Genomic DNA, 17,849 nt, shown 5'->3' on the forward strand with positions numbered 1-17,849 from the left:
AGCAGACTTGACCAAAGCAGACTCTATTTTACAATTAGCAAATTTGGTAGGACCACACATTGTGGTACTAAAAACGCACGTAGATATAGTAGAAGACTTCAGCTGCGATTTTATAAAGCGTTTGCAAGATTTGGCTAAGAAGCACGATTTTCTTTTAATGGAGGACCGGAAGTTCGCGGATATCGGCAACACGGTGTCTTTGCAATACCAAAAGGGTATTTACAAAATTGCGGAATGGGCAGATATTGTTACTGTGCATGCGATAGCAGGAAAGAGCATAGTAGATGGATTAAAAAATGCGTTAGGAAATGTTAACGAACCGCGTGGTATTTTTATATTGGCGCAGATGTCCTCTAAAGGCGCGTTAACAAATGACGAGTACGTTCGGCACGCAGTGTCGATCGCACAAAATTCGAACATAGTCGCTGGCATCGTTTGTCAGTCGAATATATTCACGAATCCAGGTCTCGTTCAGCTGACCCCTGGAGTGAAGCTCGGCCATAGTTCCGACAATTTCGGTCAACAGTACAATACTCCAGAATCTGTTGTAAAATCTGGAGCAGATTTAGCTGTTGTTGGTAGAGGTATCACCGAGGCAAAGGACAAGTTAGCTGCCGCGTTGGAATATAAGAAGGAACTTTGGACTGCTTACAAAAAACGATTGAAATAAAAAGTATTTTCCAATTATAAACTAATAGCATCATCCATGCAGCCTATCCCTTGCAAACCGTTGTTCTTCGACTTGGCCTGCAACATGGTCGAGTTTCCGGATTTGAGTGAGAAATTGGGAGATCAAGCCAAGAAGGGCGGCCAGGCTGGACTCGCAGGATTCGTTAAAGGTTTACGGGGCTGGGGAAATAAATGAAACAAGTCTATTTTAAGCGAAAGATACTGGATTTTTGATGTTATCGCACGTGGTGCGGTAATGCGTTTTTAGAAAGGCTCTCAAATATCTCGATGAGCATCGAGTTTTCAGTTATACAAACAGCAATATTGATTAAAGGAAATAAAGAAATATATTATTGATATACTCGATATGTTTACTTAACACACCCTACGGATTTTTATATCTGCTCAAACCTATTGAAATTTACAAGCGAAGATATTACCTTAGAATTTTTCCATTTCCATCTTTTATAATGCAAGTGCGTCCTACAATAAAACTGAATTTTGAGGGAGAAATTTTCAATCTTTGAGGATGAAATTGGAGGGCAAGAATTTTAACAGAATCTAATTATTTACAAAGTTTCCATTGTTCGATCATTTTAGAGTTTGAGAGCTTCACTTGTTTGCCACAGGTGGAGTATTTATACTTTGATATCTGCAGCAAAGCGATTACATAGGTGAGAAGCTGCCGTTCCGATCACGCAGTGCCAGAAAACCTAATCCCTCATCGTTAACGTTAAAATTGTTATTAATCTGTACGTATTGCATAATTTATTCTTATCCTAAAATGAACTGTACACTTGAATGAAATATAATACGAAATAGAAACAGCTATGTGCAACAGGTTAAATATCGCTCTGTGCATCATGCTTTCAGGGAGCACGCGGTGTTTTAATTTCAATAGACAGAAATCATGTGCGAAAAATCGAGTGCCATGGACGTAGAATTGAAGAAGTTAGCCATTTCACTTTTTGAGATCGACGCGATCAAATTTGGAGAATTTGTGACCAAAGTTGGTTTGAAAAGTCCAGTGTATTTTGACTTGAGAGTAATAATCTCTCAGCCAAAAGTTATGGTATGAGTAATTTATAAATTCTATCAAGCATACTCTGTCATTTGTATAATTTTTAAATTGTTTATATTCTTTGATATTTCAAAGGCTCAACTGGCGAAGGCACTGTGGAGACTGTCAGAGGACCGTGGAAACGTATCTCAGATCTGTGGTGTACCTTACACTGCTTTACCATTAGCTACTTTGATATCTGTCGATTTTAATATCCCCATGTTAATCAAAAGAAAAGAGGAAAAGGCATATGGCACAAAGAAAATGATAGAAGGCCATTTTAAATTAGGAGATAATTGTGTGATCATTGAGGATGTAGTCACTAGCGGCAGCAGTATCCTAGAGACTGTACAAACTTTAAGGAAAGAGGGTTTGAAGGTAACAGATGCTCTTGTAGTGATTGACAGAGAACAGGGTGGCAAAAAGAATATTGAAGCTGATGGTATAAACATGTGGAGTTTGTACTCGGTCACCAGTCTCTTGGCTTACCTCGTGGAAGCCGACAAGATTACGCCAACGATAAGAAAAGATGTACTAAACTACTTGTCGCTATCTCAAGCTCCTGTTATCGTTAATCAAGGTAAATAACATTTTACGCTGCGTCATTTTCTGCTTCATAGAATATTAAATAGCTTCTTTTAAAGTTCCAGAATGCAGACTGAAAATACCATTTTACTGTCGCGCTAATAAGGCTACAAACGAGATTGCATCTAAAATATTCAATCTAATGGAAACAAAAGAATCTACTTTGTGCTTGGCAGCAGACTTGACCAAAGCAGACTCTATTTTACAATTAGCAAATTTGGTAGGACCACACATTGTGGTACTAAAAACGCACGTAGATATAGTAGAAGACTTCAGCTGCGATTTTATAAAGCGTTTGCAAGATTTGGCTAAGAAGCACGATTTTCTTTTAATGGAGGACCGGAAGTTCGCGGATATCGGCAACACGGTGTCTTTGCAATACCAAAAGGGTATTTACAAAATTGCGGAATGGGCAGATATTGTTACTGTGCATGCGATAGCAGGAAAGAGCATAGTAGATGGATTAAAAAATGCGTTAGGAAATGTTAACGAACCGCGTGGTATTTTTATATTGGCGCAGATGTCCTCTAAAGGCGCGTTAACAAATGACGAGTACGTTCGGCACGCAGTGTCGATCGCACAAAATTCGAACATAGTCGCTGGCATCGTTTGTCAGTCGAATATATTCACGAATCCAGGTCTCGTTCAGCTGACCCCTGGAGTGAAGCTCGGCCATAGTTCCGACAATTTCGGTCAACAGTACAATACTCCAGAATCTGTTGTAAAATCTGGAGCAGATTTAGCTGTTGTTGGTAGAGGTATCACCGAGGCAAAGGACAAGTTAGCTGCCGCGTTGGAATATAAGAAGGAACTTTGGACTGCTTACAAAAAACGATTGAAATAAAAAGTATTTTCCAATTATAAACTAATAGCATCATCCATGCAGCCTATCCCTTGCAAACCGTTGTTCTTCGACTTGGCCTGCAACATGGTCGAGTTTCCGGATTTGAGTGAGAAATTGGGAGATCAAGCCAAGAAGGGCGGCCAGGCTGGACTCGCAGGATTCGTTAAAGGTTTACGGGGCTGGGGAAATAAATGAAACAAGTCTATTTTAAGCGAAAGATACTGGATTTTTGATGTTATCGCACGTGGTGCGGTAATGCGTTTTTAGAAAGGCTCTCAAATATCTCGATGAGCATCGAGTTTTCAGTTATACAAACAGCAATATTGATTAAAGGAAATAAAGAAATATATTATTGATATACTCGATATGTTTACTTAACACACCCTACGGATTTTTATATCTGCTCAAACCTATTGAAATTTACAAGCGAAGATATTACCTTAGAATTTTTCCATTTCCATCTTTTATAATGCAAGTGCGTCCTACAATAAAACTGAATTTTGAGGGAGAAATTTTCAATCTTTGAGGATGAAATTGGAGGGCAAGAATTTTAACAGAATCTAATTATTTACAAAGTTTCCATTGTTCGATCATTTTAGAGTTTGAGAGCTTCACTTGTTTGCCACAGGTGGAGTATTTATACTTTGATATCTGCAGCAAAGCGATTACATAGGTGAGAAGCTGCCGTTCCGATCACGCAGTGCCAGAAAACCTAATCCCTCATCGTTAACGTTAAAATTGTTATTAATCTGTACGTATTGCATAATTTATTCTTATCCTAAAATGAACTGTACACTTGAATGAAATATAATACGAAATAGAAACAGCTATGTGCAACAGGTTAAATATCGCTCTGTGCATCATGCTTTCAGGGAGCACGCGGTGTTTTAATTTCAATAGACAGAAATCATGTGCGAAAAATCGAGTGCCATGGACGTAGAATTGAAGAAGTTAGCCATTTCACTTTTTGAGATCGACGCGATCAAATTTGGAGAATTTGTGACCAAAGTTGGTTTGAAAAGTCCAGTGTATTTTGACTTGAGAGTAATAATCTCTCAGCCAAAAGTTATGGTATGAGTAATTTATAAATTCTATCAAGCATACTCTGTCATTTGTATAATTTTTAAATTGTTTATATTCTTTGATATTTCAAAGGCTCAACTGGCGAAGGCACTGTGGAGACTGTCAGAGGACCGTGGAAACGTATCTCAGATCTGTGGTGTACCTTACACTGCTTTACCATTAGCTACTTTGATATCTGTCGATTTTAATATCCCCATGTTAATCAAAAGAAAAGAGGAAAAGGCATATGGCACAAAGAAAATGATAGAAGGCCATTTTAAATTAGGAGATAATTGTGTGATCATTGAGGATGTAGTCACTAGCGGCAGCAGTATCCTAGAGACTGTACAAACTTTAAGGAAAGAGGGTTTGAAGGTAACAGATGCTCTTGTAGTGATTGACAGAGAACAGGGTGGCAAAAAGAATATTGAAGCTGATGGTATAAACATGTGGAGTTTGTACTCGGTCACCAGTCTCTTGGCTTACCTCGTGGAAGCCGACAAGATTACGCCAACGATAAGAAAAGATGTACTAAACTACTTGTCGCTATCTCAAGCTCCTGTTATCGTTAATCAAGGTAAATAACATTTTACGCTGCGTCATTTTCTGCTTCATAGAATATTAAATAGCTTCTTTTAAAGTTCCAGAATGCAGACTGAAAATACCATTTTACTGTCGCGCTAATAAGGCTACAAACGAGATTGCATCTAAAATATTCAATCTAATGGAAACAAAAGAATCTACTTTGTGCTTGGCAGCAGACTTGACCAAAGCAGACTCTATTTTACAATTAGCAAATTTGGTAGGACCACACATTGTGGTACTAAAAACGCACGTAGATATAGTAGAAGACTTCAGCTGCGATTTTATAAAGCGTTTGCAAGATTTGGCTAAGAAGCACGATTTTCTTTTAATGGAGGACCGGAAGTTCGCGGATATCGGCAACACGGTGTCTTTGCAATACCAAAAGGGTATTTACAAAATTGCGGAATGGGCAGATATTGTTACTGTGCATGCGATAGCAGGAAAGAGCATAGTAGATGGATTAAAAAATGCGTTAGGAAATGTTAACGAACCGCGTGGTATTTTTATATTGGCGCAGATGTCCTCTAAAGGCGCGTTAACAAATGACGAGTACGTTCGGCACGCAGTGTCGATCGCACAAAATTCGAACATAGTCGCTGGCATCGTTTGTCAGTCGAATATATTCACGAATCCAGGTCTCGTTCAGCTGACCCCTGGAGTGAAGCTCGGCCATAGTTCCGACAATTTCGGTCAACAGTACAATACTCCAGAATCTGTTGTAAAATCTGGAGCAGATTTAGCTGTTGTTGGTAGAGGTATCACCGAGGCAAAGGACAAGTTAGCTGCCGCGTTGGAATATAAGAAGGAACTTTGGACTGCTTACAAAAAACGATTGAAATAAAAAGTATTTTCCAATTATAAACTAATAGCATCATCCATGCAGCCTATCCCTTGCAAACCGTTGTTCTTCGACTTGGCCTGCAACATGGTCGAGTTTCCGGATTTGAGTGAGAAATTGGGAGATCAAGCCAAGAAGGGCGGCCAGGCTGGACTCGCAGGATTCGTTAAAGGTTTACGGGGCTGGGGAAATAAATGAAACAAGTCTATTTTAAGCGAAAGATACTGGATTTTTGATGTTATCGCACGTGGTGCGGTAATGCGTTTTTAGAAAGGCTCTCAAATATCTCGATGAGCATCGAGTTTTCAGTTATACAAACAGCAATATTGATTAAAGGAAATAAAGAAATATATTATTGATATACTCGATATGTTTACTTAACACACCCTACGGATTTTTATATCTGCTCAAACCTATTGAAATTTACAAGCGAAGATATTACCTTAGAATTTTTCCATTTCCATCTTTTATAATGAAAGTGCGTCCTACAATAAAACTGAATTTTGAGGGAGAAATTTTCAATCTTTGAGGATGAAATTGGAGGGCAAGAATTTTAACAGAATCTAATTATTTACAAAGTTTCCATTGTTCGATCATTTTAGAGTTTGAGAGCTTCACTTGTTTGCCACAGGTGGAGTATTTATACTTTGATATCTGCAGCAAAGCGATTACATAGGTGAGAAGCTGCCGTTCCGATCACGCAGTGCCAGAAAACCTAATCCCTCATCGTTAACGTTAAAATTGTTATTAATCTGTACGTATTGCATAATTTATTCTTATCCTAAAATGAACTGTACACTTGAATGAAATATAATACGAAATAGAAACAGCTATGTGCAACAGGTTAAATATCGCTCTGTGCATCATGCTTTCAGGGAGCACGCGGTGTTTTAATTTCAATAGACAGAAATCATGTGCGAAAAATCGAGTGCCATGGACGTAGAATTGAAGAAGTTAGCCATTTCACTTTTTGAGATCGACGCGATCAAATTTGGAGAATTTGTGACCAAAGTTGGTTTGAAAAGTCCAGTGTATTTTGACTTGAGAGTAATAATCTCTCAGCCAAAAGTTATGGTATGAGTAATTTATAAATTCTATCAAGCATACTCTGTCATTTGTATAATTTTTAAATTGTTTATATTCTTTGATATTTCAAAGGCTCAACTGGCGAAGGCACTGTGGAGACTGTCAGAGGACCGTGGAAACGTATCTCAGATCTGTGGTGTACCTTACACTGCTTTACCATTAGCTACTTTGATATCTGTCGATTTTAATATCCCCATGTTAATCAAAAGAAAAGAGGAAAAGGCATATGGCACAAAGAAAATGATAGAAGGCCATTTTAAATTAGGAGATAATTGTGTGATCATTGAGGATGTAGTCACTAGCGGCAGCAGTATCCTAGAGACTGTACAAACTTTAAGGAAAGAGGGTTTGAAGGTAACAGATGCTCTTGTAGTGATTGACAGAGAACAGGGTGGCAAAAAGAATATTGAAGCTGATGGTATAAACATGTGGAGTTTGTACTCGGTCACCAGTCTCTTGGCTTACCTCGTGGAAGCCGACAAGATTACGCCAACGATAAGAAAAGATGTACTAAACTACTTGTCGCTATCTCAAGCTCCTGTTATCGTTAATCAAGGTAAATAACATTTTACGCTGCGTCATTTTCTGCTTCATAGAATATTAAATAGCTTCTTTTAAAGTTCCAGAATGCAGACTGAAAATACCATTTTACTGTCGCGCTAATAAGGCTAACAAACGAGATTGCATCTAAAATATTCAATCTAATGGAAACAAAAGAATCTACTTTGTGCTTGGCAGCAGACTTGACCAAAGCAGACTCTATTTTACAATTAGCAAATTTGGTAGGACCACACATTGTGGTACTAAAACGCACGTAGATATAGTAGAAGACTTCAGCTGCGATTTTATAAAGCGTTTGCAAGATTTGGCTAAGAAGCACGATTTTCTTTTAATGGAGGACCGGAAGTTCGCGGATATCGGCAACACGGTGTCTTTGCAATACCAAAAGGGTATTTACAAAATTGCGGAATGGGCAGATATTGTTACTGTGCATGCGATAGCAGGAAAGAGCATAGTAGATGGATTAAAAAATGCGTTAGGAAATGTTAACGAACGCGTGGTATTTTTATATTGGCGCAGATGTCCTCTAAAGGCGCGTTAACAATGACGAGTACGTTCGGCACGCAGTGTCGATCGCACAAAATTCGAACATAGTCGCTGGCATCGTTTGTCAGTCGAATATATTCACGAATCCAGGTCTCGTTCAGCTGACCCCTGGAGTGAAGCTCGGCCATAGTTCCGACAATTTCGGTCAACAGTACAATACTCCAGAATCTGTTGTAAAATCTGAGCAGATTTAGCTGTTGGTTGGTAGAGGTATCACCGAGGCAAAGGACAAGTTAGCTGCCGCGTTGGAATATAAGAAGGAACTTTGGACTGCTTACAAAAAACGATTGAAATAAAAAGTATTTTCCAATTATAAACTAATAGCATCATCCATGCAGCCTATCCCTGCAAACCGTTGTTCTTCGACTTGGCCTGCAACATGGTCGAGTTTCCGGATTTGAGTGAGAAATTGGGAGATCAAGCCAAGAAGGGCGGCCAGGCTGGACTCGCAGGATTCGTTAAGGTTTACGGGGCTGGGGAAATAAATGAAACAAGTCTATTTTAAGCGAAAGATACTGGATTTTTGATGTTATCGCACGTGGTGCGGTAATGCGTTCGTTTTTAGAAAGGCTCTCAAATATCTCGATGAGCATCGAGTTTTCAGTTATACAAACAGCAATATTGATTAAAGGAAATAAAGAAATATATTATTGATATACTCGATATGTTTACTTAACACACCCTACGGATTTTTATATCTGCTCAAACCTATTGAAATTTACAAGCGAAGATATTACCTTAGAATTTTTCCATTTCCATCTTTTATAATGAAAGTGCGTCCTACAATAAACTGAATTTTGAGGGAGAAATTTTCAATCTTTGAGGATGAAATTGGAGGGCAAGAATTTTAACAGAATCTAATTATTTACAAAGTTTCCATTGTTCGATCATTTTAGAGTTTGAGAGCTTCACTTGTTTGCCACAGGTGGAGTATTTATACTTTGATATCTGCAGCAAAGCGATTACATAGGTGAGAAGCTGCCGTTCCGATCACGCAGTGCCAGAAAACCTAATCCCTCATCGTTAACGTTAAAATTGTTATTAATCTGTACGTATTGCATAATTTATTCTTATCCTAAAATGAACTGTACACTTGAATGAAATATAATACGAAATAGAAACAGCTATGTGCAACAGGTTAAATATCGCTCTGTGCATCATGCTTTCAGGGAGCACGCGGTGTTTTAATTTCAATAGACAGAAATCATGTGCGAAAAATCGAGTGCCATGGACGTAGAATTGAAGAAGTTAGCCATTTCACTTTTTGAGATCGACGCGATCAAATTTGGAGAATTTGTGACCAAAGTTGGTTTGAAAGTCCAGTGTATTTTGACTTGAGAGTAATAATCTCTCAGCCAAAAGTTATGGTATGAGTAATTTATAAATTCTATCAAGCATACTCTGTCATTTGTATAATTTTTAAATTGTTTATATTCTTTGATATTTCAAAGGCTCAACTGGCGAAGGCACTGTGGAGACTGTCAGAGGACCGTGGAAACGTATCTCAGATCTGTGGTGTACCTTACACTGCTTTACCATTAGCTACTTTGATATCTGTCGATTTTATATCCCCATGTTAATCAAAAGAAAAGAGGAAAAGGCATATGGCACAAAGAAAATGATAGAAGGCCATTTTAAATTAGGAGATAATTGTGTGATCATTGAGGATGTAGTCACTAGCGGCAGCAGTATCCTAGAGACTGTACAAACTTTAAGGAAAGAGGGTTTGAAGGTAACAGATGCTCTTGTAGTGATTGACAGAGAACAGGGTGGCAAAAAGAATATTGAAGCTGATGGTATAAACATGTGGAGTTTGTACTCGGTCACCAGTCTCTTGGCTTACCTCGTGGAAGCCGACAAGATTACGCCAACGATAAGAAAAGATGTACTAAACTACTTGTCGCTATCTCAAGCTCCTGTTATCGTTAATCAAGGTAAATAACATTTTACGCTGCGTCATTTTCTGCTTCATAGAATATTAAATAGCTTCTTTTAAAGTTCCAGAATGCAGACTGAAAATACCATTTTACTGTCGCGCTAATAAGGCTACAAACGAGATTGCATCTAAAATATTCAATCTAATGGAAACAAAAGAATCTACTTTGTGCTTGGCAGCAGACTTGACCAAAGCAGACTCTATTTTACAATTAGCAAATTTGGTAGGACCACACATTGTGGTACTAAAAACGCACGTAGATATAGTAGAAGACTTCAGCTGCGATTTTATAAAGCGTTTGCAAGATTTGGCTAAGAAGCACGATTTTCTTTTAATGGAGGACCGGAAGTTCGCGGATATCGGCAACACGGTGTCTTTGCAATACCAAAAGGGTATTTACAAAATTGCGGAATGGGCAGATATTGTTACTGTGCATGCGATAGCAGGAAAGAGCATAGTAGATGGATTAAAAAATGCGTTAGGAAATGTTAACGAACCGCGTGGTATTTTTATATTGGCGCAGATGTCCTCTAAAGGCGCGTTAACAAATGACGAGTACGTTCGGCACGCAGTGTCGATCGCACAAAATTCGAACATAGTCGCTGGCATCGTTTGTCAGTCGAATATATTCACGAATCCAGGTCTCGTTCAGCTGACCCCTGGAGTGAAGCTCGGCCATAGTTCCGACAATTTCGGTCAACAGTACAATACTCCAGAATCTGTTGTAAAATCTGGAGCAGATTTAGCTGTTGTTGGTAGAGGTATCACCGAGGCAAAGGACAAGTTAGCTGCCGCGTTGGAATATAAGAAGGAACTTTGGACTGCTTACAAAAAACGATTGAAATAAAAAGTATTTTCCAATTATAAACTAATAGCATCATCCATGCAGCCTATCCCTTGCAAACCGTTGTTCTTCGACTTGGCCTGCAACATGGTCGAGTTTCCGGATTTGAGTGAGAAATTGGGAGATCAAGCCAAGAAGGGCGGCCAGGCTGGACTCGCAGGATTCGTTAAAGGTTTACGGGGCTGGGGAAATAAATGAAACAAGTCTATTTTAAGCGAAAGATACTGGATTTTTGATGTTATCGCACGTGGTGCGGTAATGCGTTTTTAGAAAGGCTCTCAAATATCTCGATGAGCATCGAGTTTTCAGTTATACAAACAGCAATATTGATTAAAGGAAATAAAGAAATATATTATTGATATACTCGATATGTTTACTTAACACACCCTACGGATTTTTATATCTGCTCAAACCTATTGAAATTTACAAGCGAAGATATTACCTTAGAATTTTTCCATTTCCATCTTTTATAATGCAAGTGCGTCCTACAATAAAACTGAATTTTGAGGGAGAAATTTTCAATCTTTGAGGATGAAATTGGAGGGCAAGAATTTTAACAGAATCTAATTATTTACAAAGTTTCCATTGTTCGATCATTTTAGAGTTTGAGAGCTTCACTTGTTTGCCACAGGTGGAGTATTTATACTTTGATATCTGCAGCAAAGCGATTACATAGGTGAGAAGCTGCCGTTCCGATCACGCAGTGCCAGAAAACCTAATCCCTCATCGTTAACGTTAAAATTGTTATTAATCTGTACGTATTGCATAATTTATTCTTATCCTAAAATGAACTGTACACTTGAATGAAATATAATACGAAATAGAAACAGCTATGTGCAACAGGTTAAATATCGCTCTGTGCATCATGCTTTCAGGGAGCACGCGGTGTTTTAATTTCAATAGACAGAAATCATGTGCGAAAAATCGAGTGCCATGGACGTAGAATTGAAGAAGTTAGCCATTTCACTTTTTGAGATCGACGCGATCAAATTTGGAGAATTTGTGACCAAAGTTGGTTTGAAAAGTCCAGTGTATTTTGACTTGAGAGTAATAATCTCTCAGCCAAAAGTTATGGTATGAGTAATTTATAAATTCTATCAAGCATACTCTGTCATTTGTATAATTTTTAAATTGTTTATATTCTTTGATATTTCAAAGGCTCAACTGGCGAAGGCACTGTGGAGACTGTCAGAGGACCGTGGAAACGTATCTCAGATCTGTGGTGTACCTTACACTGCTTTACCATTAGCTACTTTGATATCTGTCGATTTTAATATCCCCATGTTAATCAAAAGAAAAGAGGAAAAGGCATATGGCACAAAGAAAATGATAGAAGGCCATTTTAAATTAGGAGATAATTGTGTGATCATTGAGGATGTAGTCACTAGCGGCAGCAGTATCCTAGAGACTGTACAAACTTTAAGGAAAGAGGGTTTGAAGGTAACAGATGCTCTTGTAGTGATTGACAGAGAACAGGGTGGCAAAAAGAATATTGAAGCTGATGGTATAAACATGTGGAGTTTGTACTCGGTCACCAGTCTCTTGGCTTACCTCGTGGAAGCCGACAAGATTACGCCAACGATAAGAAAAGATGTACTAAACTACTTGTCGCTATCTCAAGCTCCTGTTATCGTTAATCAAGGTAAATAACATTTTACGCTGCGTCATTTTCTGCTTCATAGAATATTAAATAGCTTCTTTTAAAGTTCCAGAATGCAGACTGAAAATACCATTTTACTGTCGCGCTAATAAGGCTACAAACGAGATTGCATCTAAAATATTCAATCTAATGGAAACAAAAGAATCTACTTTGTGCTTGGCAGCAGACTTGACCAAAGCAGACTCTATTTTACAATTAGCAAATTTGGTAGGACCACACATTGTGGTACTAAAAACGCACGTAGATATAGTAGAAGACTTCAGCTGCGATTTTATAAAGCGTTTGCAAGATTTGGCTAAGAAGCACGATTTTCTTTTAATGGAGGACCGGAAGTTCGCGGATATCGGCAACACGGTGTCTTTGCAATACCAAAAGGGTATTTACAAAATTGCGGAATGGGCAGATATTGTTACTGTGCATGCGATAGCAGGAAAGAGCATAGTAGATGGATTAAAAAATGCGTTAGGAAATGTTAACGAACCGCGTGGTATTTTTATATTGGCGCAGATGTCCTCTAAAGGCGCGTTAACAAATGACGAGTACGTTCGGCACGCAGTGTCGATCGCACAAAATTCGAACATAGTCGCTGGCATCGTTTGTCAGTCGAATATATTCACGAATCCAGGTCTCGTTCAGCTGACCCCTGGAGTGAAGCTCGGCCATAGTTCCGACAATTTCGGTCAACAGTACAATACTCCAGAATCTGTTGTAAAATCTGGAGCAGATTTAGCTGTTGTTGGTAGAGGTATCACCGAGGCAAAGGACAAGTTAGCTGCCGCGTTGGAATATAAGAAGGAACTTTGGACTGCTTACAAAAAACGATTGAAATAAAAAGTATTTTCCAATTATAAACTAATAGCATCATCCATGCAGCCTATCCCTTGCAAACCGTTGTTCTTCGACTTGGCCTGCAACATGGTCGAGTTTCCGGATTTGAGTGAGAAATTGGGAGATCAAGCCAAGAAGGGCGGCCAGGCTGGACTCGCAGGATTCGTTAAAGGTTTACGGGGCTGGGGAAATAAATGAAACAAGTCTATTTTAAGCGAAAGATACTGGATTTTTGATGTTATCGCACGTGGTGCGGTAATGCGTTTTTAGAAAGGCTCTCAAATATCTCGATGAGCATCGAGTTTTCAGTTATACAAACAGCAATATTGATTAAAGGAAATAAAGAAATATATTATTGATATACTCGATATGTTTACTTAACACACCCTACGGATTTTTATATCTGCTCAAACCTATTGAAATTTACAAGCGAAGATATTACCTTAGAATTTTTCCATTTCCATCTTTTATAATGCAAGTGCGTCCTACAATAAAACTGAATTTTGAGGGAGAAATTTTCAATCTTTGAGGATGAAATTGGAGGGCAAGAATTTTAACAGAATCTAATTATTTACAAAGTTTCCATTGTTCGATCATTTTAGAGTTTGAGAGCTTCACTTGTTTGCCACAGGTGGAGTATTTATACTTTGATATCTGCAGCAAAGCGATTACATAGGTGAGAAGCTGCCGTTCCGATCACGCAGTGCCAGAAAACCTAATCCCTCATCGTTAACGTTAAAATTGTTATTAATCTGTACGTATTGCATAATTTATTCTTATCCTAAAATGAACTGTACACTTGAATGAAATATAATACGAAATAGAAACAGCTATGTGCAACAGGTTAAATATCGCTCTGTGCATCATGCTTTCAGGGAGCACGCGGTGTTTTAATTTCAATAGACAGAAATCATGTGCGAAAAATCGAGTGCCATGGACGTAGAATTGAAGAAGTTAGCCATTTCACTTTTTGAGATCGACGCGATCAAATTTGGAGAATTTGTGACCAAAGTTGGTTTGAAAAGTCCAGTGTATTTTGACTTGAGAGTAATAATCTCTCAGCCAAAAGTTATGGTATGAGTAATTTATAAATTCTATCAAGCATACTCTGTCATTTGTATAATTTTTAAATTGTTTATATTCTTTGATATTTCAAAGGCTCAACTGGCGAAGGCACTGTGGAGACTGTCAGAGGACCGTGGAAACGTATCTCAGATCTGTGGTGTACCTTACACTGCTTTACCATTAGCTACTTTGATATCTGTCGATTTTAATATCCCCATGTTAATCAAAAGAAAAGAGGAAAAGGCATATGGCACAAAGAAAATGATAGAAGGCCATTTTAAATTAGGAGATAATTGTGTGATCATTGAGGATGTAGTCACTAGCGGCAGCAGTATCCTAGAGACTGTACAAACTTTAAGGAAAGAGGGTTTGAAGGTAACAGATGCTCTTGTAGTGATTGACAGAGAACAGGGTGGCAAAAAGAATATTGAAGCTGATGGTATAAACATGTGGAGTTTGTACTCGGTCACCAGTCTCTTGGCTTACCTCGTGGAAGCCGACAAGATTACGCCAACGATAAGAAAAGATGTACTAAACTACTTGTCGCTATCTCAAGCTCCTGTTATCGTTAATCAAGGTAAATAACATTTTACGCTGCGTCATTTTCTGCTTCATAGAATATTAAATAGCTTCTTTTAAAGTTCCAGAATGCAGACTGAAAATACCATTTTACTGTCGCGCTAATAAGGCTACAAACGAGATTGCATCTAAAATATTCAATCTAATGGAAACAAAAGAATCTACTTTGTGCTTGGCAGCAGACTTGACCAAAGCAGACTCTATTTTACAATTAGCAAATTTGGTAGGACCACACATTGTGGTACTAAAAACGCACGTAGATATAGTAGAAGACTTCAGCTGCGATTTTATAAAGCGTTTGCAAGATTTGGCTAAGAAGCACGATTTTCTTTTAATGGAGGACCGGAAGTTCGCGGATATCGGCAACACGGTGTCTTTGCAATACCAAAAGGGTATTTACAAAATTGCGGAATGGGCAGATATTGTTACTGTGCATGCGATAGCAGGAAAGAGCATAGTAGATGGATTAAAAAATGCGTTAGGAAATGTTAACGAACCGCGTGGTATTTTTATATTGGCGCAGATGTCCTCTAAAGGCGCGTTAACAAATGACGAGTACGTTCGGCACGCAGTGTCGATCGCACAAAATTCGAACATAGTCGCTGGCATCGTTTGTCAGTCGAATATATTCACGAATCCAGGTCTCGTTCAGCTGACCCCTGGAGTGAAGCTCGGCCATAGTTCCGACAATTTCGGTCAACAGTACAATACTCCAGAATCTGTTGTAAAATCTGGAGCAGATTTAGCTGTTGTTGGTAGAGGTATCACCGAGGCAAAGGACAAGTTAGCTGCCGCGTTGGAATATAAGAAGGAACTTTGGACTGCTTACAAAAAACGATTGAAATAAAAAGTATTTTCCAATTATAAACTAATAGCATCATCCATGCAGCCTATCCCTTGCAAACCGTTGTTCTTCGACTTGGCCTGCAACATGGTCGAGTTTCCGGATTTGAGTGAGAAATTGGGAGATCAAGCCAAGAAGGGCGGCCAGGCTGGACTCGCAGGATTCGTTAAAGGTTTACGGGGCTGGGGAAATAAATGAAACAAGTCTATTTTAAGCGAAAGATACTGGATTTTTGATGTTATCGCACGTGGTGCGGTAATGCGTTTTTAGAAAGGCTCTCAAATATCTCGATGAGCATCGAGTTTTCAGTTATACAAACAGCAATATTGATTAAAGGAAATAAAGAAATATATTATTGATATACTCGATATGTTTACTTAACACACCCTACGGATTTTTATATCTGCTCAAACCTATTGAAATTTACAAGCGAAGATGTTACCTTAGAATTTTTCCATTTCCATCTTTTATAATGCAAGTGCGTCCTACAATAAAACTGAATTTTGAGGGAGAAATTTTCAATCTTTGAGGATTTATTTGGAGGGCAAGAATTTTAACAGAATCTAATTATTTACAAAGTTTCCATTGTTCGATCATATTAGAGTTTGAGAGCTTCACTTGTTTGCCACAGGTGGAGTATTTATACTTTGATATCTGTTGAAATAAGCAGACTAATAAGAGACAAAAAAAGTGGGATATAAAAAATTGCTGCACGACGGCGTGGGAAATATCAAATTTAACATCACAGAGGCAAGATACTGGAGTTAGTAGTACGTATAGATATTTAAGAATTTTATCTCGGCATCTGGCATCTTGGCAGATTATCGTGTGAGTGATTACATAGGTGATTAGCTACGTTCCGGTCACCAGATTACGAGAGAAAACCAAATCTTTTACTACCCTAACACGAGGGTCACACGAAGCCACTCATGTTTTCGATAATGCCATATATGTGAATGCCATATAAAAACCTCTCTCTACCTTGAAAAATGATTCAAATATATATTTACTTTATACGATAGTTTTGTATTATGAAAACATTAGTTTTGTTATTAAGTGTATTTAGAATACTTAAAAAACGCTTTTTGATGTTTTTTTATAAATTGAATTAAGTTCTCCTATGTCTTGTTTAAATTGTCTTCAAACGAATTAAATAGTTACAGTGTTTATAGAAAATTTTATGTACAAATTATATCACATTTTGCTGCATACATTTTTATTAGTTCATTATAGTTCATAACCATTCTTAATAATATTTTTTATTTTGTGCAAATGTAGGAATTTTGTTTTTTTTAATTCCAATATACAAATTATCTAATATAACATTTATACCTTCTGGTTTATTGACTAAGATGATATCACTACAGGGGAAAATGAATCTACTTGTTTTATTTGACTGTTTACCTAACATTTTTTTAGTATATTCAATAAACTAGTTTTTTCTGTCGAACCTTCAAATTTATAAAATATTTTGGAAAATTAACTTTTAAGCTTAATTGTCGAACACGTTGTATTTTTATATTTTGTTTATTTAAACCGCTCATTAATAACATTTATAGATATTAACCGGTTCAATATTCGATATTAAAAATTTAATTTAGTTAATAATCTTTTAGTTTTAAACTCAACATAACATAAAATTACGACTCACTACAACCAAAACAATAATTTTAATGTTTTGATATGTATTTAAAGTAAAATGTTTTTCTTTATGTATTTAAAGCAGCCTTATCGATTAATCGTAAGCGGTTTGTAAGTTTTTTTTTTAAATAAATAATTTTAAACAAATATATATGTAATAATCCTGTTTATACTTTTATTTTCTTGTTATCATTAAAAAATAATTCATGAAAAAAAATAGTCATTAAAACTCAAATATTTTAAGAACATTATAAAAAATAGTAAAAGTAGAACATAAAACTTGTTTTTATATATTAACATTAAAATTTCAATGATAATCTCGTTCTAATATAGAAAAGGGTTAAGTTTTTGTTTTTTTATCAAACTGTTATTTATAAATTTTACAGCTAAAATAAAAAAAAAATATTTTGGAAAAGTGACTGTTAAAATAATTATAATACGGTATCTATAAAGAGTTTTTTTAAATCTATATTGTATATATAATTAAAGGCCTTATATATCTCTTTAAGGTTTAAATTTTTTTTTGTTTTACTTCACAGTTTTTAACCCTTTCTTTGTATCATTATATAAATTACAAAATCGAAAAATTTGCATAGTATTTTATACATGAACATTA

The 17,849-nt window shown here is 37.1% G+C and overlaps 4 pseudogenes; all 4 read left to right on the forward strand.

Annotated features, from left to right (window-relative positions):
* The first annotated feature begins 346 nt into the window (after positions 1-346).
* LOC143262286 (uridine 5'-monophosphate synthase pseudogene) lies at positions 347-670 on the forward strand (annotated as a pseudogene).
* Positions 671-2,834: 2,164 nt separating this feature from the next.
* On the forward strand, positions 2,835-3,158 carry LOC143262287 (uridine 5'-monophosphate synthase pseudogene; annotated as a pseudogene).
* A 9,625-nt stretch (positions 3,159-12,783) lies between these two features.
* Positions 12,784-13,107, forward strand: LOC143262288 (uridine 5'-monophosphate synthase pseudogene; annotated as a pseudogene).
* A 2,164-nt stretch (positions 13,108-15,271) lies between these two features.
* Positions 15,272-15,595, forward strand: LOC143262289 (uridine 5'-monophosphate synthase pseudogene; annotated as a pseudogene).
* The last annotated feature ends 2,254 nt before the right edge of the window (positions 15,596-17,849 follow it).

This window comes from Megalopta genalis, unplaced genomic scaffold (assembly GCF_051020955.1).
Source record: "Megalopta genalis isolate 19385.01 unplaced genomic scaffold, iyMegGena1_principal scaffold0106, whole genome shotgun sequence".
Lineage (NCBI taxonomy): Eukaryota > Metazoa > Arthropoda > Insecta > Hymenoptera > Halictidae > Megalopta > Megalopta genalis.